Source organism: Neovison vison, chromosome 1 (genome assembly GCF_020171115.1).
Source record: "Neovison vison isolate M4711 chromosome 1, ASM_NN_V1, whole genome shotgun sequence".
Classification (NCBI taxonomy): Eukaryota; Metazoa; Chordata; class Mammalia; order Carnivora; family Mustelidae; genus Neogale; species Neogale vison.
Window position 1 is genome coordinate 127,716,105 of NC_058091.1, and position 22,852 is coordinate 127,738,956.

General features: G+C 42.5%; 1 pseudogene; it reads right to left on the minus strand.

Annotated features, from left to right (window-relative positions):
* Window positions 1-2,078: 2,078 nt before the first annotated feature.
* LOC122900069 lies at window positions 2,079-2,593 on the minus strand (annotated as a pseudogene).
* Between the last annotated feature and the right edge of the window lie 20,259 nt (window positions 2,594-22,852).

Sequence of the window (22,852 nt, forward strand, 5' to 3'; positions counted from 1 at the left end):
GACCCTTTTTACTGTGTATATCCTCAGTCAATGGGTGCTAAGCAAATACAAGTGCTATTATGAATATATGCCTTTCAAGCTATCATTTTAAACCAATATTTATTATTGCCTTTCTTTAAGTATAAAAATAACGAATTCTGGGGCGCCTGGGTGGCTCAGTGGGTTAAGGCCTCTGCCTTCAGCTCAGGTCATGATCCCAGGGTCCTGGGATCAAGCCCCGCATTGGGCTCTCTGCTCAGCAGGGAGCCTGCTTCCTCCTCTCTCTCTCTGTCTGCCTCTCTGTCTGTCAAATGAATAAATAAATAATCTTTTAAAAAAATGAATTCTTATCTGCCATTTATTGAAGAGTTATTAGGTGTTTGGCTGTATGTGAAACCCCACACAAGAAGTATCTCATTTAATCTTCATGACGACTTCACAAGGTAAGAATTATCATAACCCCCACTTTATAGATAAAGGAACTTGAGGCTTGAAGATTTTTCAGTAACTTACTGATGGTCCCACAGGTAATGAGAGGCAGAGCTGCACCTTGAGACCAGACCAACCTATACTTTAATTAACACACTCTACTACTTCATGTGCTCTCTTAAAAAAATTTAGAAGACTGGAAAGTATAAGGAAACACTACTCCTGTATCCCTTCTACTCAGACATGGGGTAACAACATTTAAAATTTTGTCCATCCAGTCGTTTTTTTCCATGTCTCCCCACTCCCCATGGAAGTGGTTTTATACAGCATATTTTGTTTTGTGCTTTCATAAGGGATCTTTCTCTATAAAATTTTTTCTGTAACATCACACATATGGGACACCTGGCTGATTCATTCCATTAAGCCTCCAACTCCGGATTTCTGCTCTGGTCACAATCTCAGGGTTGTGAGCTGGAGCCTCATATACGCCTGAGCTGAGGACAGAGCCTGCTTAAGATTCTCTCTCTCTCCCGCTGTCTCTGTTTGCCCTACCTCCCTCAAAAAAAGCACGCATTGCCCATTGTATGGTTGAATTACCTTTTGCTTCCCTATTGTTGAAAATTCATATGGTTTCTAAAGTTTATTATTTAACAATATGTGGTAGAGAGCAAAACCTGTCCACACAGTATTTGTCTATTGTCAAGACTTGAAATCTGTTTCTCCAATCCTCAAATCTGTTTTGGCCATGCGACTTGATTTGGCCAATGGAAGATTAGGAGGTACACACAGGCTGACTTGAGGTGTGTTTGCACACTGGGGATAACACTCTTGTTGTTCTCAGAACCCTATAGTTGTCACCTTTCCAGATAGTCCCCACCTCTACCCCTGGCCCCAGGCAACCACTGATCTACTTTTTCTATCATTATAGGCTATAATTGTCTAGGCTTTTTGCTATAGAAAAGACCTTCCCCACACCAAAGATGACATAAATATTCACCTGTGTTTTCTTCTATTCATTTTTACATTTAACCTCTGGTTCATCTGAGACTTGTGGTGAAGCATCTGTCATTATTTCCCAAGAATTTATTGATATTCAATATAAATCTTTTTCCACCAATTTTAAATGCCAGTTTTATCACACACACACACATTCTTGAATCAGTGTCTATTATCTATCCTTTTTGATACAGCAATGGTATTCTGACTTTTGATTACAGCAATGGTCTTCTAGTTCTTCTAGATAACTGATAGTATAAGTACTCCCCGTTCCTAATCACTGCTTGTTATGCTTTTCAGTTTTTTCTAGTCGGTTCTTATCCATTCTTCCCAATGAAGTTGATTTTTTTGAATTTTATTTTATTTTATTTTTTAATTTTTTACTTGGGAAGTAAGGATTCATTAAGAACATCATGGTCCCGGGCTTTCCCCCACCTCATATATCTTAAAATTTTCTTTTATCCCTTCAAAAAAAAAAAAAAACCCTATCACTTAAAACTAGATCTTCAAATCACATGCCTAATATTTTTAGCTAACTAGTCTTCAGTGCTTATCCTAGAAAACAACCTTGAGTGGATCTTTGAATAATGGAATAGGACAGTGTTCAGCCATTGATACGAGGGGTGTAGGTAGGTGGTCACACCACAAGTTGGGAAGTGTGGACAGTATGAGGTCTACTGTCCTGCACTATCAGAAGTTGTTGTATTTTCAGCGCTACTGGGTTGCATGTTCTCTGACAGGTTGTGTGCATGCTCAAGAAACAAATCTTTCAGTACACTTAATTCCTTAGTCAGCAATCTAAATTTTGCTTCCAGCCGTTCATTCCCTTCTTTGAGCTGATTTCCTCTGTGCAGCATATACTCTGCCTTCTGCTTGCTTTTCAACCAGTTTTTTTTTTTTTTTCCACAGCCATGTTGTTCCTCCTCCTATGTTGAGGATGCTCAGCCTGTTACGATTCATGCACAAACTCTTTTTGCTTTGCTTGCTTGGAGGCACAGCTTCGTCCTCACTAGGGCCAGCAGGCACCAGCTGGTATAAGCTATAAGCTGCTGGTATGAGCCTGAGTATGAATAACATGCCTTCTCCAGGTATTGTTCCACTGTGCTCTCTTGCTCATTTGGATGCTCTCCCTCGCTGATACAGGATAGGTCAAGATGAGGGCAAGGTGACCCAATGGTTTCCCCACTAAGCTGCCCAGAAATCTTCACATGTACCTGCATCTCCAGCCCACCCAACTCCAGGCAGCCTCCACTAAGAGTGCCCCACGAGTCAACGAGGAAGAGTTGTGGCTCCCCAGCAAAATTTAGAATCCGTTTATCGGGTTCTAAAAAAGTGCCTGGGAATCATGAGCTTTAAATATTAGTTACATTTTTAGTGTGATTTTGTTTCTGCAAGTCTTGTTTGTCCAGGTAGATTGTATGCTTGCTAAGGACAATCATCATCTTGGAATCTAGATAATTTCATGCACATAAAGTTCAAAACCAGGCAAATTTACTTTTACAGAGGTAGAAATAAGATCATGGTTACATTTGGGAGGTGGGTAGTGATGGGAAGGGCATGTGGAGGACTTCTTTGGGTATTGTGAATTCGGATCCTAATTTAGATTACATGGGAATGTTCATTTTGTGAAAATTCATTGAGCTCTGAGTTTCAGATTTGTGTACTCTTCTGTAGTAATTATAGCTCAGTCAAAAACTAATCTAAAACTGGGTTGCAGAGCAACATGAATGTGTGTGTGTATGTGTGTGTGTGTGCAGGTATATATATATGTGCCTGTTCATATATATATGAATATATATTCATATATATATATGCCTCCAGAAATGTGAAAGAACAAATTCCTTTCATTTTAAGCCTAGTAAATAGATACATAAATAAATAGGTAAATACGTAGCCAAACTCCATTCCTCCACACAAAGTAATGGTGAGAATACCACCAATGTAACAATGTTTCATAGTTTCATTCAATTCCCATATCAATATTTTTAAAGCTTAACTTAGTTTCTTATATGTATAAATCTGTCACCAAAAATATTTTCTAATAAAAAATTTATCTAAATTTAAATAAAAGAGTCTCACTCCATCTACTAGAACTAACAGAATAAGACAGCACTCCAAGCTCTGTGATTGGTCCATGCAGATAGACCTATAAACTGGCAGCAAGGTCCCTACATCGGTGTCTGGTGGGCCCCTGGGGGTCCCTGGAGGAACAACTTCACCTACACAAAGGACACAGGGCGCATGCATAGATGGTGCCTGTTGAACAGAGACCTTACTAGTCATTGTTTTCCTCCTACCCATGGCGTAGGGTTGGCCGGATGCCAGGGGCTGACATCAGCAGCAGTCTGCAGGGACCACGTCCAAAATGCACTGAAGATTCATGAGACCACAGTCCTAGCTTTTCCTCTGATCTTATCAGCACAATTCTTTAGAGCACTCATCTCTGTTTGCAAGGAGTTTAGAGGGAAAGCACATATAACTATGCTAGTCAAACAACCCATGCACCATCCGTCTACTCACTTACTCATTCAACAAACATTTGTTGAGTATCTATATACTCTGCTTGGTTTTCTACAATAGAAAGAAGCTCTAGGTTCCATGAAGATCATCTTATTTTTTAGAGATCTCAAAAGTTTACCTTTTAGGGAGAACATAGACTATGGATAGCCCCTGGAAGGAGCTGGTGAGACATGGACAAAAGGTAGAGTTCAGTGTTTCCCACTGATGTTCTAGTTCCCTCCCTAACCACTGCCTTGTTTCTGCTTTCAGAAGGTTCATTCCAGGATGGGAAATAAGCAGGAGGAGTAGAGAGCAGAGGAAGCTTAATTTCAGCCTTCATTTGGATTAGTGGACCTGTCCTCTTACTTAGGGTAATAGACAGCCTTGATATTAGCTACACGTAAGTCACTTCTTCAAACCAGCTCTCCTCTGGGTAAGGAGCTGTAGCTGTCACAATTAGTTGCTTGCTCAACATCTGTTTCCTTCACTCACCTGTGTTCCTTCTGAGCAGAATCCTGATTTTGTATAAGATAGCTATCCCCTCATTGATGCATGTTTCAGGGGAGGCCCCTGGTACAACTTGAGCCCTAGTCCTGAGGGAACATCCTGAAAAGGCTAAGCCAGGGGCAGCTTTCTCCAATCCCTTTCCCTCGATGGCTGGTTTAGGCTGGGTTTGTTAGGCTGGTTAGTCTGACACCAGAGGGGCCTCCGCTCTGGGAAATTTGCTCTCTCATACAGAAATTACCTGCAGTGCCTGGGCTGCTACAGACCTTCCTGACACCAGCCTGGGGATGAAGCCAACTTTGGGGATGGCAGGACAGACAGAACCTGGTCCATTTTGACATTGTGGAGCCATTGAATTAACCAGCTCAGAAGAACTACTCTGAGCCCCTTGTGGTGGGAGAGAATATATTTCCATATTATTTAAGTCTATTTGAAACAAGGTTTTCCCACCAGTTATACAGACTAAGGAATCGTGATTGAGTTAGAAACTCCACCAATAGGATTAGAAATCCCCTGTTTAATTGTTTAGTGAAATGGAATCAGGACAGAAGTGAAACTGAGGTCCCACAAAGTCTGCTTTGGGCCATTGGCCCACTAATTAACCTGTTTGTATTTAGGATCCACAAAGGAGTGTCAGGCACATCCGTCACTAACAAATCTATTTAGAAAGGGGCCACACAACACACATACTAAAGGGCCTGGATTTGACAGATCACACTGTTGGAACTACTTCCTGTTCAGGAGCCATTTTCTGCTCAAGAAGCAACTTTCTCAACTTGTTCCCCCTCCTCTAAAGCTTCTTTGAAAGGAAATTGAGATGAATCTCAACAGCTGTTAGAGGTTGGACATGAGCCACAGGGCATCTTGGGGAAGCATTTAGCAATTTCCCCAACTGCAGCCCCAGGAATGGCTCCATGGGATTCTTCTCAGCCCCATCCTTGAACAAGCCTGGGGGCCTGCAACCAGCTTTAACAACCTCCACAGACGATCATGAAATGGGTGATCCAGGGACTTACTTTGGGAAGCTCTGATCTAAGACACCAAGTCTGCTGTTTCTCCAGATGTAGCCTAGGGTAAAGGAAGAGTGAACACTGAAATCAGGGCTCTGTGATGCTTAGCTCCTGGCCCAGCCTAACTCAATCTATTTCTTCATGTGTAAAATCAGACTGACAATGCTGGGTCAGTCCACTGACTATCCCTAGAATGAAATACTGAAACTCCACATTCACACTTGGTCTCACCACTTTGCTCATGGTTGCATTGATTCTGTAGGCCCTTTAGGACTAGGCTCCATCCCCTCACCCATGGGCCACACTGTGCCAATGTCTGATCCCTCAGGTGGGCCCAGGTCTTCTGCAATAAAGCCATCCAGGTTTTCCCTTCCTACACACGTTCTTTGCTGTACACCTGGTCAACTTGGGCCTGCTTCTTAGTAAAGCAGCCCTATGTTTCTGAACATGCTTCCCAGAAGTAGTTCATAACAATGAAAATTAGGAAAAGGGACTCTCCTAGCACACCAGCTTCTCTCCTTTGTAGGAAAGGAGGGGAGGAAGAGAATTGGGAACAATCAACCTCCAGCTGACTCCCAGGCAAGTCTTCCTCCGACACACATTTACTGAGCACTTACTACGCACCAGATGCTGGTCAATGGCTCCAGTTTGGTCTCTGGACCAAGCCTACCACCTCCACCATTCATCTTGTAAGAATGTATTGACATCCAGTGTCTAGAGAAGATGTCAGAAGTTGCACTTGCCCTGGATTTCCCTTTCTCTCCTCCCTTCCTGAGATCCTTCCTTCCCTAGTCTCCAGGCGCCAGGCAGGGCAGTGACCTTCTGGTGCCTCCTGGTTTGGGGTCTTGCCCCATCCTGTTCTTCCCTGAGGGACCTGCCCATTTGGGAATGCTCAGGGTTAGTGGGACAAACCAAACTTCTTAGCCACTACACACTGGTGTTTCATAAGCATCTGTGTCCTGCTTCAAGTAGTTGAAGACAGAACTCCTTTGAAGCCTGCAAATGCCTCAGCCTTTAATGCATTCATTAGAGCTGAGTCAAGGTTGTCTTTTTTTTTTAAGATTTTATTTATTTATTCAACAGATAGAGATCACAGGCAGGCAGAGAAACAGGCAGAGAGAGAGAGAGAGACGAGGAAGCAGGCTCCCTGCTCAGCAGAGAGCCCAACGCAGGGCTCGATCCCAGAACCCTGGGACCATGACCTGAGCTGAAGGCAGAGGCTTTAACCCACTGAGCCACCCAGGAGCCCCAAGGTTATTTCTCTTTCATGTCCCTGTCAATCATTTGTGTTTCATCCTGGTCCCACAAGTGGATTTAGGGACAGCACCATGGGTTGCACAAACTACTACTACTCACCTGTCATGGGAGACCCCTGTGGGCTTGTTCCCTTTCCTCCAGCCCTCAATGAAGGAAGAAAAACCCTTTCTATCTTGGTGATAATTAACAGAGACAAGAATGATGATTTTGGCCGTCAGCCCTACTCTAGGTCACCTCCATTCTCAGCTGGTCCCGATCAGGTGACCCTGTCCTTAAGTCTCATGTGTACTTCATGAGGCAGGAGTTGGTATGCCCACTGTACAGAGAAGATTTGTCAAATAAAGGCAGAGAGCTGTAATCAGGACTTCAACTCAAGTCTGGCTCTTGCAATGACCATGTTAGCACTGTCTATTGATCTTTGTTTGGCCTTATCACCTGGCTCAGAGTCTTATACAGACACGATTCCCAAAAAACGTGGATCCAGTGGAATGGGTGATCTTGGAGTGTTGAAGGAAAGCAAATTGGCCATCTGAAGAAATTAAGAAACTGGTATCCCTTTCTGAAGGGCAGATTTACACTTTAAGTTATTTTTAAAATATTTTATTTATTCGACAGAAAGAGATCACAAGTAGGCAGAGAGGCAGACAGAGAAAGAGATGGGGAAGCAGGCTCCCTGCAGAGCAGAGAGCCTAATGCGGGGCTCAATCCCAGGACCCTGAGATCATGACCTGAGCCGAAGGCAGAGGCTTTAACCCACTGAGCCACCCAGGTGCCCCCAGATTTACACTTTAAAAGGGTGGAGATGTTGTCTGTTGTCCCCTTTGCCCCTCTACCCTGCCCCAGGGAGCACAAGGGGAGGAGGGCTAGTTCTACACCCTCATGGGAGCCACATGTCCCATTTCACCCCCGCAGGGCCCCGGTGAGAGGTTATCTAGGCTAACTCACTTCTCTGGGTTCTCATATAGGTCTCACGCTCTCACTTGGAGAGAATGTGAGCCGCAAGTGTGGTGGCACAGGTGTCCCTTGCACCCCAGTACGGGCTGCAGGTAAAGGGTGGTGAGTGGTCTCCCTCGGGTCTGGCCTCCATGTGGCCAAACCCACAGCCTCTTCCTGGAGTGCGGCTCCTTCCAAAGGTGCTTACCAAAAGTCACCGCCTATCTTTAGCCACTGTGACTTCAGCAGGGGACACCTGCCAACTGTGTCTTCCTGCCGTCCCAACCCCACCTCTATATGTCAGCTTACGGCTGGAAGCCAAGAGCCCTCCCCGACTGTCTGCTTAGGATTTCCTCCTCAGTCAAAGTCAGAAACCAACCAACGGGCTTGGGCCAAGCACGTAGGGTGTGAGGGAGGAAAGGCCACTGCAGGGTCTCCCTGAGGACCCTGGCAGTTGCCTTTCAGCACCCTCCAATCTACACATTGCAGAGAGCTCTTCCCTCCTATTTCTTCGGAGCTGCTCAGCAGGGTGAAGGGCTCATCCTTCCCGTCCTTCAGTCATTCATTCGCTCCCCGGCTAGGCGTTCATTCATTCTCTGCCAGTTCCAGGAGCCTCCATTCCCTTCTTTCCCACAAGCATTTAGATCAGGCTCTTGGTTCCAGAATTTCCGCTGAGTCACCACTGTGAGCCGGCAGGGAGGGTGTCTGTTCAGTTCTCTAAATCGACTTCCCTGACTTTGGCATCCCGCTTTGGCCATTTGACCTTGACCTGATTGATTTCACAGGAGCCTGCTAGAACTAGGCAGGAAACAGAAGGCTCCAAAGGGGAAGGTGGCTTCGCTGCAGAAGAGCTGCCCAGGGTGTGTGGCTGGAGCAGGTCTGCCTCTGAATGCAAGCCTTTGTCCTCTCCTGGCATGGCTCAGGGCAGGACTGAGTGCATGCCTGGCCCCGTGGCCCCACGAAGGCAGGAGGCTGACAGGTTACCGGGACTTTTGGCTAGAAGCAGGAGTCACTGGTGTGTGGCCTTCAGGCTTGGCTCCCACCCCTGCGGCTCACTCACTCAGAATTCTCTTCTGCATTTGAAGATCTGTGAGAAAAGGAGAAAACCCATAATTCTGTTCTTGTTTCCTCTTAGGGTAAACACTCTTTTTCTCGGGTTCTTTTTTGGGAACAAAACAAAATGGAAAGGAAAGAAAGCCAAAACACTCAGGGCTAAATTGTATGCCTGAAAAACAAAAAACAAAAACAAAAAACACACAAACAGGGAAGTCTCTGCAGCTATCTCTGTGATGGCTGTGTGATGTTGAGCAAGTTATTTAACTTCTCTGGGCCTTATGCAGCTCAGAAGATTCATCAGTGCTGTGGTAAGGAATAGCTGCACACGTGTGTGTGTGTGTGTGTGTGAGTGTGTGTGCGTATGTGTATGTTCGTTGGTTTATATATTCCTTATATTTCTGAGCCTTCTTACACTAATAACATAGAGTCCTAAAGGTATTCAATAATTGTGTCCCACCATGCTGAGGGCAGTGCTCTAGGATTGTATTCAAGGAGCCAAGGTTGCTATTAGTTTCTGCTTTCCCAGAAAGTTAATGGGAAACACAGAGCTCTATTGTTAGGCAAACCTTCTCTTTTTCCAGTGGGGCAAATTCTCCAGGCACGCGCCCAGCAGAAGGCATCAAGTCCCTGGCTTTGCCCATGGAGATACCAGCACCCTTTGGGATAGCTTCCAGAGTTGTTTTTCTCTCTCTGTTCCCCAGCAAGAGGAGAGAGGACGTAGCTAGGTTTGGTTACTCAGCAATCAACAAAAATAAGGCAAATAAGAGATTCTTCAAAAAAAAAAAATTACTCCCATTTTCCAGGAAGAAACTGATCTGAAACTTGCCATTCAACTATGTGCTTTCCATTTTAATTCTGGTACCACAAATATGAAAAAGCCAAGGCAGGTGTAGGCAGGAGAAGACAAACAGGGAAGGCTCAAACATTAGAACATGCAGATCAGATAGCAGTAAATAAGATTTACTCCTGAATGCCAGCAAGCAGGACAACGGTATGGTAAATGCGTATCTTGCCAAGAAGCATAACGTGTCTTGTGTCTTACGGATATTATTTCATTCCTCACAGATCAGCGTGTTCTCCATTGAGGGTGGGGACAGGGAGGCCAGCACTTGACATCCACCTGGGAGTTTCTCAAACCTCACACACTAGTCAACTGTTTCCTCACCCTTTTGCAGAGATTTTGGTGCCCTCCTATTTGAGAAGCACTGTGCCTTTTAGGGACATACTCCCAAAGATAACCCATGGTACTTTCATACTATTAATGGATCAGAGTATAGAAAAATGAAATTCTGCCACTTCCCACCAATCAAACTCTTCCCAGACCAGACCCCAGCCTGGTGATAGAGCCTTGGCACCAACCCACAGGCTCACTGGTCTTTATGAATTTGATCCTTTCCATTTAATTAAAAGAACTCATTAAAACGTACAAGGAACATTAAGTCATTGGTAGCCATGGGAGACCAGGAGGTCATGGATAATTGATAACTGCTGATAATTCTCAAGCCTCAGTTGTACCAGTGATTTCAACTCCCCCTCCAAATAAGCTTTTATTGGAGCTGCTAATAATGTTGCTACTTCAGCTGGTTTGCGCCCTATCTCTTATCCTTGCTTCAGTCCATCTCCCAGTGGAAGCACTAAGTATTGAAAAGACCCATGGGCAGACAGCCAGTGAAGGAAGTGGTTGCAATATCCCACAGAACAGAATAATTGAGTTGCTATGTACGTGTGTCCCATTTCAAGTACAACTAATACCAAAAAAAATCCAGATTTTAAAACCCACAAATAAGTGCATGATGAGTACTACAAACTTGTGTGTATTACAAACAGATGTTTGCTTCATAGACAGACTCACCATGAGATTCCTGAGGCCAATGGTTATTAATTTCTGAAGGATCTTGGACTCTTCTGAGAAATTAAAAAAGCTATAGACCCTTTCCTCAGAAAATTGCATTCACACATATATGCACAAAATTTTACTTACAGTGTTGGGGGTTTCACAAAATTTCTTAACGACTTGTAGATACAATGAGAAATGTTAGGCTTAGGGTGATAAATAAATCTTCTTTCTTCAATGCTTACAACTTATAAGAAAAATAGCATACCGTATAATACTGACGGAGTTGAAGGTTGTAATAAAAGACCTATAGTGCATTAGTAAAAATGTATATATAATCTAATAACATATATTTTGTCAGGTAGGATGGACAGGTATTAACCAAATCTGTCCGTCTTAAAGACTATGTTCTCATATCCTTATAAAAATTATTTCAGGGCACCTGGGTGGCTCAGTCAGTTAAGCATCTACCTTAGGCTCAGGTCATGATCCTTGGGTCCTGCAATCAAGCCCTGTGTCAGGCTCCCTGCTCAGAGGAGAGTCTGCTCCTCCCTCTCCTCCCGGATTGCACTCTGTCACTATCTGTCTCTCTCTCAAATAAATAAATAAGATCTTTTTAAAAAAGTACTTCAAAAATATATACCTGTTATAAATACCTGAAATCTATTGGGAACTTCTGCATAGCAACATAAGAGGGCAGGGTAAAGATCATTTATTTCCAACAAGAACAGGGTTGTCAAAAATGACATCACAGAAAAGGTAACATTTAAATGGAGCCCTGAGTGTGACTTGAAAAGAATTTTAATAGGTGAGAAGACACAACACTAATGTGTTAGAAATTGTGACCAACGGAAGATAAACCAACAATAAATATTCTGTCTGTCTGGAACTGAAAGTCATTGGCATTTATCAAAATTTAGAAGCACAGCAGACCCATAGGTGATAGGTCTATTTGAAAGCTGTTTCCTCCTGCTTTCACTCATAGTCTCTTAATTTCACCTACAGAAATGTGTTCCTTCCTCAAAAGGGGTCTTTGCAAATTCCATCTGAAATGTTTGTTGGGCCTCCAGGCCTTGCAGTGGTGGTCTCCCCCTATAGCAGGAGATGGAAGTAAAAAAAAACCAAGTCAACATAAGTGCAGATGTATGAACTGCCAAACCCTGACCCCAGCCCAGAGAAAGAAGTTTGAGATGTACCAAAAGCAACTGCAGTTTCAGAGGGACATGATTCCTGGGTCAGGAGTGTCAAAGATGGAGATAATGTCACTTTGCAAAAGCAGGTACTAGACAGGCTCAGCCTTCATAGTGTTTTGCACAGAATAGCACTTTCAAAAATTATATATTGAATAAGTGAAAATTATAGCTATAAGGAATTCCCAAAGTTAAACTCTTTACCCTTCGCTTAACATGAGAACTGGAATTACTTGATCATCTGTTTTTGTTTTTATCAAAATTCTGTTATGAATATTTAGACCAGGTGTTTTTAAAAATTAGATCTGTTTTAAATTAGAACTCTTTCTGTCTCAAACAAAATCTAATATAAGACTTCTATAAAAGGGGGAAGCAGCTCTGGTTACAGCAGAGTAGCTCAACAGGAGTGGGAAAGGGAAGCAGGACCCACCACTCAGCCCTCCCCCAACATGGGAGCCATGGACCAGCATCATCTGGGGGCTGATGAGACATGCAGCATCTCAGGCTTCACCCCAGACCTACTGAGTCAGAATCTGCATTTTTTATAAGATCCCATGTGATTCAAATGCACATAAAGGTTTGCAAAGCTCTATTCTACGGAAATGTCAGACTTGTGTTGTACAATGTTTATCGGTGGAAAAGATATTTGAGGTCATTTTCATTTTGACATGGAAATAAATTACAGGTCTCATTACTGTCTCTGGAAATTTATGAAGCACAGAGGGACCCTATGAGAGATGATCCCTTGCCTGAGATGGGGTAGGAAAGTCACTCTGAATACCTTCAGGCCCGGCTGACTTTGCAGGAGTCACCAGGAGTCACAGTACCTTGCCTCTGGTGCTTAAGTTCTGTGCCTGAGCCTCTTCATTGGTGGCCCTATCCTCTTCACTGAAATCACTGAGCCCACTTCAGAACCAGCAATCTACCACTTCCCCCAAGCCCACAATGGGCAACCACGATGGTACCTTTAAAGATGCTGGCATTCTTTTCACTGATGTGTTTCTCTGGGTCATCCTGGGGAAACAGTTAGAAGGCAGATGAGCAAGTTAATAAATCTGCTCCAATACTCCTATCTCCTTGTGTTTGTATGCTTCTTTTAAATATAGCTAAGAATTTCTGGCATCTTCACTTAGTTTCTACCTACACTTTTATCAGTTAAACAAGCAAGCAGAAGCATCCTCATCCCCCGCTACTCAAGAATCTAAAATCTCAAAAGATGTATACTCAGATTGATCAATTTTACCCCAAAATGTTTGCAGAGGAACTGTGATCCTGAGGTCTCTAAAGTTAAAATAGTCCGACGCACCCCACCAAGATCCAACTTGATTCACATCACCAACCAAACAAACAAAAACCCCCAACTAACCAACCCAACAAAGAAACAAGCCAACGAAACCTCTTGGCCTGACAGTGAGAGGCCGTCTGATGGATATTGAGGGCTTGCATCACTATTATGGAGTCATGGCCTCTTACCCATCTCCAGGGACAGTTCAAAGACACAAAACAAGGAATGTCCTAACCTTGAAGAAAGATGCTGCAACAGCGCCAAGAGTGCGCAGTATTCTGCTTTCCTTTGGCCATCCTGGAAAGGGGCCTCTGGCCATCATGAAGTTAACTATCCTGTCATTGAATTTTGGCTCTAGGCTAATATGGATGCCTGGGGACCAGGACTACCCCTGTGGTTTGCCAGATAGACAGGGACATATGAAGTTTATCTGACAAAATGTTTTGGATCAAGTATGTCCTACTGAATTCCTTAATGCATTCTTGAAGTCATCTGTAACTATTGCCCTAGGGCCTGGGCTGTGTATTTGAAATAGACATTGTGTCTCTGACCTGAGAAGTCAGGGTTATTACAGCAAGAAGACCCAAGTGGAAGCCTATGAAACTATCCCTTCTCCAACTAAAATAATCAAAGGGAAGATATCACCCAAGAAGAAGTTTCAAAGATTAGCGCTTGGAAGATGCAAGAGCGAGGGTTCCTATCACACCTCTTTTCAGATCACTGTTGGTCTGTGTCGAAGAGAGATCTATGTCTTGGAGAGTAAGAGTGGGCCATTGTAAAATCAATCAAATGGTGATTCTAATTGCAGATGCTATTCTGGATATAGACTATTTATGGGAGCAAATCAACTTAACTGCAAGAACCTGGTATACAGCTCTTATTGATCCAGAAAACACTTCTTCCTTTTACTATAAACAGAGAATACCAACACCATTTTTTATTTCACCTAGCAGAGATAACAATACACTTTCACTGCCTTACTCAAGACTATAACCCTTCTATGCCTCTGTGTCATGTTCAATCTATAGAGCACTTCACCACTGATCCACTACATTGATTATAAATGCTGATAAAACAGCAGGAAATAGCAGATGCCTAGATACCTTAATATGATATATGTGTATTGAAAAGTGGGAGATAAGCTCCATAAAAATATTAGAGTAGGGTGTTTTAATAAGTTTCTGATGTATGGTATAGCATTCTGGAACATGATAGGATATACCCTTTGAAATATGAGATGCAAGTTCTGTGCTTTGCATCCCACTATTAATAAAGAGGTACAAAGTTTTGTATCTTTCTTTTATGAAGATAACCTTCCCAAATATAGTTGTACTAATCCAACTCAGGTATTGGGTAACCACAAGGTTGCCCATTTCAACTGGGGAAGAAAAATTTTTTCCTGCTGGTTAATGCCACAGTATAAGCAACTTTGTCTCTTGGGACTTATGATATAGTATCTCAGAATGTCTGCAATAGAACACTGCTGCATTGAGCCTGTAACAAGACCTAGTGGAGGAAAGTATCACAGGTGCCTTGGGTTTAGAATAAATTCACATCTGTTCTTTTGAGAAGCAGCTTTTGAGAAGCAGCTTTTAGCTTCCTGCTAGTACCTTTTAGAATCTGAATGCACATGAAAGTTGAGCTGCACATCAACTTGCTTTGACTTATGAATCTACCAGTTAGTCATGTCCAAAAGTACTTCGCCATCAGTAGGTGAAATATCCAAATTGGACCTGAGCTAGTCCTGAACGTATAAGTGTTTTGCATTCACAAATGGCATTATATCCCATGGTATCTGGTCCCGCAGTATCCTTGCCCCTCTTCCAACCTACACCTATGGCCTCGTGTGATATAATGTAGGACCAGATGACTGAGGAGGAAAGCTCAACCTTAGTCTGCAGCTAATTCTGCATGATGTGTGGATTATGGTCAGAGGAGGACCACTATAGCATTATATCCCCAGTTAGAGATGGCCCTGAAGCACGGTGGGGAAGAGAAGTTGTCTCAAAGGCAGAATGTTGAATGGTGCATTTGATTTCCACTTTGCCTGAAAGGAAAGGTGGCTGGATATACAGATCCACACTAGTTTGTAAGCAGTATCTGAATGCTTAGCCAGATGGTCAAGGACATGGGGAGCTCAAAATAAGAGAAATACTGACAAAGGATTTGGGGGACAAATACTTTGTATTTGTGGATGGAACTCTCAGAAGGGTCCCAGAGCACGGAGAATCTTTTCTCATGTAATATTCACCAAAAGACCCTTCAGTAGAGATAGGTAGCATGGCCCATTCTGTGGGTCCCATTCAGTCTTTCTCTAGTCATCCATTCCTGGGAGGAACAGCCAGTCACCTGGCAACAAGTTGATAATATTAGACCCCTTTCATGATGGAGGAAGTAATATTTCTTCCTAATGAAAATAGATATTTTCAAAATACGAATTTGCTTTTCCAGCCCTACTTTACTTCTTCCAAAAATATCATCAGGGGACTTATTGAATTATGTTTCATTTGGCATTCCACTCAACTTTGCTTCTGACCAAGAAATTTCAGTTCACACCAAAAGAAGAGAAGTGAATTCCCAAGGAATTCACTGGTCTTATTCTGTTGCTCAACACCCAGAAGTAGCCAGTCTTAAAGAATGTAGAATGCAAACTCACAGCATCATGTGAGAGACAACACTCTGTGAGTTGCATTGCTGCCCCAAGGGAGGTAGGAGGTATCTTGAACCATTGATCAATAGGGCCAGAACTCTGTAAGTGGGAAAGCAAACCTCACTGCTACTCTTAAAGACCATTTGCAAAGGAATCATATAAATCCACCAGATCTCAGGCCCTCACACATTAAGGTTTCCATCAATCCTATAGGTAAAGAGTCCCAATAAACTGATTAAAGACCAAAAAAAAAAAAAAAGTTGAATAGATAGTAGAGGAATTTATACATACCTACCATGGTCTTCTGGTCCACTGTAAAGATGTATGTTGTAGTAACTGCTCATGTAGGGTTTATTTGTTTCTCTGATAGGTATGAACTAACCAACTATATGCATACTAACTAACTTTCCCTTTCCCTTCACTCTTTCCTCTGTTATTATATATAGAGTACATTGTCCATTGTTAACTGTATATTTTGATATTTGGGTTTTGTGAAATTAAAATAAAATTGGAATTAAATCAGAGAAGGAGAGAACAACACCACATGCCAAAGGCTGTCAGGAGAGGAGTTGGGGTCTCTCATTTTGAGGAAAGGATGAGTGCGCGTCTACATGCATAGTCGCATTACGTGAGGGAAGCGTGTTACTACTCATGTTGGTCAGAAATTCACCATAGAGGGACGCCTGGGTGGCTCAGTTGGTTGGACGACTGCCTTCGGCTCAGGGCGTGATCCTGGAGTCCCGGGATCGAGTCCCACATCAGGCTCCCAGCTCCATGGGGAGTCTGCTTCGCTCTCTGACCTTCTCCTCGCTCATGCTCTCTCTCACACTCTCTCTCTCTCAAATAAATAAAAAAAATCTTTAAAAAAAAAAAAAAGGAAAAAAATCTTCTCAGGAAAATATTAAAAAAAAAAAAAAAAGAAATTCACCATAGAAGGGATGGTGTACATGGATGTTAAGTTGCCCTAGAGAAGGACTGCAATGGGTACCACAGGCCAGCTCTCTTGGTCCCCACTCAGGTTTCCTGAAGGTGTGCCAACCCAAGCTGCAAAGACCAGAGAGATAAAAGTTGCATTTCCCATTATTGCATTGCCATTAGGATTTGATGTATTCAGGCCAGACTTGAACCAGAAACTGAGAAGAGTAGAAAGAGAGGCAGGTGTGAAGCATCCATCTGGGATATGGATCTTGGCAGGTCTTGTTACCAGCAACCTGTTTGAGCAGCTCCCTTCAGTTTTCCTGGTTGCTGCAGGGGCCAATGTACTGACCCTTCACCTTCTGCTGCCCCAGTAGCAAAACTCCCCCTCACAGCAGAAGCTACAAATACGAGTTTGGGGGCCAAGGGTTGTCGGGACTTCCACGTAGAGCCCTAACAGCTATGCAAACATGAAGTACTGGTACCAAATCCACTTCTGCTTAAGCTAGCTCGAGGATTCCTCTCTCTACCATGAGCCCTGGCTGATACTCTGGGAGGGGGTCAGTGTTGACAATAGAAGCTCCAGAAACATAAAAACTGATTTCTATTCATTGAGGCACCATGGACTATTTATGGACACTTATGAAAACTAAAAAGAATATACCAATTGTAGAAGCCTATTATGTAAAGGACATTTTTCAAAAGGCTTTGGAAAATACATCGGTCTAGTGAGTCATTATGACCCTTCACCTCTGAAAACAATTGTATGTTAGGGCTCAAAACACACACTGTATTTGTATTCAACAATGTGAGAGCACTGCAGATATAAATGGGCCCTCATGGCTAAGAGGTAGCATGCCCAGTGGTTTGTGTGTTAGCGTAGGTGGCCTGGGTTCAAATAGTGTGTCTACTGCTTGCCATCTATAGGATGTTAAGCAAATTGCTTACCCTATCTGGGCTTTATTTTCTTCTTCTGTATATTGGGGATAATTATAGTATCTGCATCACAGGGGTGCTGCGAAGATGAACTGAGTTAGTGTATGTGAAGGGCTTGGAGCGATGTCCAGGGACTTGTAAATAGTCCACATATGTTTGCCGCCGCTGCTGATATTGTTATTATTACTACTCTTACTATTATTATACATCAATATGCTTGTTTCTGGACTTAACCCTGGTAAACTTGGACGTAAACCCTGGACTTAACTTTCTGGTAAAAGGAAAATGCAGAAAATACGAGGACAGAAAGAAAAATATATACTATACTTTGTTGAAGATAGTATAATACTTTCAGGTGTCAAGTGCCCCTTAGACATGATTATTTTATTTTATTTTATTTTATTTTATTTTATTTTACAGAGAGAAAGATCACAAGTAGGCTGAGAAACAGGCAGGGAGAGGGAAAAGCAGGCTCCCTGCCGAGTAGAGAGCCCGATGCAGGGCCCAATCCCAGGACCTTGAGATCATGACCTGAGCTGAAGGCAGAATCTTAACCCACTGAGCCACCCAGGTGCCCCCTGGACATGATTCTTAAAGGAGTACCTGATATTGGTTTGTTGGCCCTCAAGGCTGCAGTGCCTAAGGGAATCCTGCTTTGTGGAGAATTTGTTATTTCCATGAAATGCTGCTGCAACCAGAAAGGTCTCTGCCTGGAATCAGCATACCTGTGGGTGAGGCCTGTCTCTCCCAATGCCAACTACTCACTCTGAGTGTCACACACTGGACTTCAGTTCTAGTCTCTATTCAGTGAATCCATTATGTGGATTCCACCTGCAGGATGTCATCAGGCTCGGTGTAATTGTGGGTGTGAACATCTTCTGTGAGACTTCAAAGGACATGTGAGAATAAGGGGCATCCCTGACGCTTATGGCCATTGATCAGTGTTGGCCTATGCACTGTCTAATAGAATGGCCATCAGCTTTATGTGGCTATTGAGTACTTGCAGTGTGGCTGGTATGACAGAGGGACTGTTTTTTGCATTTTATCTATTTTTAATTGGTTTAGATTTAGGTAGCCACATGTGGTTCATAACAGAGCATTGGACCACAGAGCTCTAGATTGTTAGTTCCGAAAAGTCAGGAAATGTGTCTGTCTTATTCCCCTCTATAGCCAAGGTGCTCAGGTCCCTGATCATGGCCCCCCAAAATAATGTGTCAAGTAAATTAACGTTCAAATGACAAAACATCTGCCTTCCATCATTTCCGTATACATGAGAAGTTGAGGATTCTGTTCCTGTCAGTATCATCCAGAATGAGGATAACTCCTCAGGACAATGTAGCACAGATGGGAAAGGGAAGAAAGGCAGATGTTATGTCTACTCCAATGGCTGCTATCTCCTCGGGTCTGCAAAGGAGAACTCACAAAGGTCATTGCAAGGTCACATGTAGAACCTGGCAAGTCAACTCTGGAGAATGACTTTGTAGAGCATGTCAGTGCTCTGTCTGATCTCACTGGATCCATTTTGAAGGGCAATCCCACCCCCTTGAGTGTGCTATTGCTTCAGTAGCCAACACAAATAGGTCTTCTTGGCAGGACTGACCTCAGATACCTTTGTTCCACCCTACAGCCCACAGAGAGCTACAAGTACCTAAGAACCACCAGTCACTTCTCACCGTTGAATGAAGGCTACACAAGCATGAAGACTCAGCTCCCTTGCTGTAGGTTGGGAGACTGTGAGATGTAACCTACATTCCAGGGTTCCCTGCAGGATTGCGCTGAAGCTACATTGAATAGACTTTGCCTGAAAGTGCATCCTTTATGGCTTCCTCCCCTTCCTGGTTTTGCTGCCCCTACTCCCTTACTGCTCTCCCTGGGAATCCTTCCTTGAAAATGGGTTGCATACAAATCCATCTCCAAATATCTACTCTGGGGAATCTGACATAAGAAAACACTTTCCTAAACAAAGTCAAAAAAAGCTAGGTAATTAGTAAGATTACCAATTTGCTAAAAGTAGTATCTCAAGGTATAGCATTCACCACTGGAAAGTACTCTCAGGAAACCAAGCTGAAGTTTAAATGTCACTGGATGAGTCAGAACAGAGTGTGGGAGAATTTCCAGTGATGTTTTCATTTACACCAGGTACTCTGGTATCTCACCAGTCATCATGAGAGAAATATTATCCTGGGATATTGTTCTGAAATTCTCCTTTTTGATGGGTTCTTTGCCTGCATTTGGGGATCAGGGTAATACTGGCTTCATAGAAAGAGTCTGAAAGTTATCCTTCTGTTTCTATTTTTTGAAACAGCTTTAAGAGAGTAGGTATTATTTCTTCTTTGAATGTTTAGTAGAATTTCCCAGGGAATCCATCAAGTCCTGGGCTCTTGTTTTTTGGGAGGTTTTTGATCACTGCTTCAATCTTATTACTGGTTATTGATCTATTCAGGTTGTCAGTTTCTTCCTGTTTCAGTCTTGGGAGTTTATAGGTTTCCAGGAATGCATTCATTTCTTCTAGGTTGCTTAACTTATTGGCACATAGCTGTTGATAGTAATTTCTGGTGATTGTTTCTATTTCCTTGGTGTTGGCCATGATCTTTCCTCTTTCATTCATCATTTTATTAATTTGGGTCCTCCCTCTTTTCTTTTGGATTAGTTTGGCCAGGGGTTTATCAATCTTATTAATTCTTTCAAAGAACCAGCTGCTAGTTTCATTGATGTGTTCTACTGTATCTCTAGTTTATAACTCATTGATCACCAAACTGTGGAAAGAGCCAAGACGCCCTTCAACAGATGAATGGGTAAAGAAGATATGGTTCATATATACAATGGAATATTATGCAGCCATCAGAAAGGATGAATACCCAACTTTTGTATCAACATGGACAGGACTGGAGGAGATTATGCTGAATGAAATAACTCAAGCAGAGAAAGAATGAAATAAGTCAAGCAGAGAAAACTCTCTTTCTCTGTAAAACCTGTGGTTTCACTTACCTGTGGCGTATAAAGTATAACATGAAGGATATTAGGAGAAGGAAAGGGAAAGTGAATTGGAGGAAATCAGATGGGGAGATGAACCATGAGAGACTGTGGACTCTGAGAAACAAATTGAGCATTTTGGAAGGGAGAGGAGTGAGGGGATGGGCCAGCCTGGTAGTGGGTATCAAGGAGGACATGTATTGCATAGAGCACTAGGTGTGGTGCATAAACAATGAATCTTGGAACACTGTAAAAATAAAATTAAATTTAAAAAAAAAAGAAAGAAATACTATCCTGGAGAGATGGTACTAGAACCAGCCTCCTTCCCACAGGCAGGTCTCTGTGGGGACAGACACATTCTTTGGCTCCATTCAGGGTATGTGCCCAGAAGACCCCACCCTTTGCGTTGGATGACACAATAGAATGTTAAGCTGTGACCACACACTTAAACTGCAACAGTCAGTTTTCTTTCAGTCTCTGCATTCCAGGCATGTTTTCTTAAGGCTACACCCTCATCTCCATGTTAGTCAGGATCTGTAGAGAAACAACCAATAGGATATATAGATAGATTGATTGATTTTAAGGAATTGGCTCATGTAATTGTGGGGGCTGGCAAGTCTGAAATTTGCAGAGCAGGCAGCAAGCTGTAGGCCCAAGGAAGAGTTGACATGTAGCTCAAGTCTGAACGCATCTGGAGGCAGAATTTCCTCTTCCTCAGGGCAAGTTTTGTTTTGTTTTGTTTTCTCTTCAGGCCTTGAACTGATTGGAGAGGCCTACCCACATTTTAAAGGGTAATTTTCTTTACTCAAACTCTGCTGATTTAAATATTAATCTCATCTAAAAAAACAATGTCTTTATGGCAACATTTAGACTGATGTTTGACCAAAACCTAGGTGCCATGGCCAACCAAGCTGAAACATAAAATTAATCATCACAGCCACCTTGACTGAATTGTGTTTTGCACTTAAATTTAGGATGTACTCTGTCCTCCCCTATGGAAATGTGGACAGCTCCCTAGTGTTCCCAGTAAAAAGCTGTCACTTCATGTGGTTGATCTCATTCATCTTTTGTTGGGTCTTGTTGACTTCATCTTTCTGACCTGAATCCCAAATTTGCAAATTAATATATTAATATATTATCTTATGGATTTTAAATGTTGCATACCAAAGAAGTTTATTAGAGACTCAGAACCCCAGAATTTTATTAGGGAGTTAATAGACTTCTGGTTTCTGCTCCAACATGGAAAGAGTTTAGAAGTCATCACTCCCACCCCACAATAAGAAAAAAGTTGAGCAAACTGAAAATCCACAACTCTTCTGAAATCTCTCAGAGAATTCGGATCACAGAGCAAACCAGGGCTCCCAAACTGAAGAAGCAGGTAAATACAGATCATAGCTTGAATACAGAGAATTATAGCTTACTGGAAGCAGAAGCCACTGTAGCAAGTAACTAATGGACAGGATAACTTAAATGGTAATTGACTAATTGCTTGAGGCTGAGTGTGGACTAGTTTGAGATCCAAAAACTCCTTGGGGCCTTTGGTGGCCAGGGGTGGGGGAGAGGTGGTGGTGTCCACAGTTTCATGAATTTTACCTCCTAAAGCCTCACCAGATTCTCACAGAAGAGAAAACTAACCATATGCCTGGATAGATCTCTTCTTAACAAAAGACTTCCCTCAAAGGAAACTATTTTACTGGACACTTAACAAATATGGGGGAAATGAAATATCCAACTCTAGTCCCTCTAGCCTTCCTGTCTCACTTCAGACAGATATAAAGCTGAAAAACTTTTGTGAAGGCTACAGCCCAGAGACACAGCCTCACTAAAAGACTGAGTCCTAATCATAGGATCCATGACACCTTGCCACCAAACTGACAAGCTCCTGTATATTAACAAGGAATTATAGTTGGAAGAACTATAAGGCTAAGGCTCTACTTAAGAAGAAGTCTCTAGGAAAACTCCAAGACAACAGAAAGAATTGTAAAACAAGATCACTAGAGAAAATTGAAGACTTGGGTAACTATGGGTATACTACATTAAACACAAAATAACTTCTAGCCAGAAAAAAATAAATTTTACATTAAAGACCTTTTTGCCTCAGTTTCTATAGCTAATACACCAGGTCTGGCTTTCAAAATAAAATTAAAAGCATGCTAAAGGGCTTTTTATTTTTTAAGTCTAAGAGACAAAGCAAGCATCAAAACCAGATTTAGATGTGACACTAGTTTTTGAATTATCACACCAGCAATTTAAAATAAATGAATAATATGCTACAGGCTCTGAAAAAAAAATGGACAACATGCAAAAACAGATGGTTAATATAAACAAAGAAAAAGAAATCCAAAAGTAAATGCTAGAAATCAAAAACACAGTCACAGAAATGAAGAATGCCTTTGATGGGCTCAT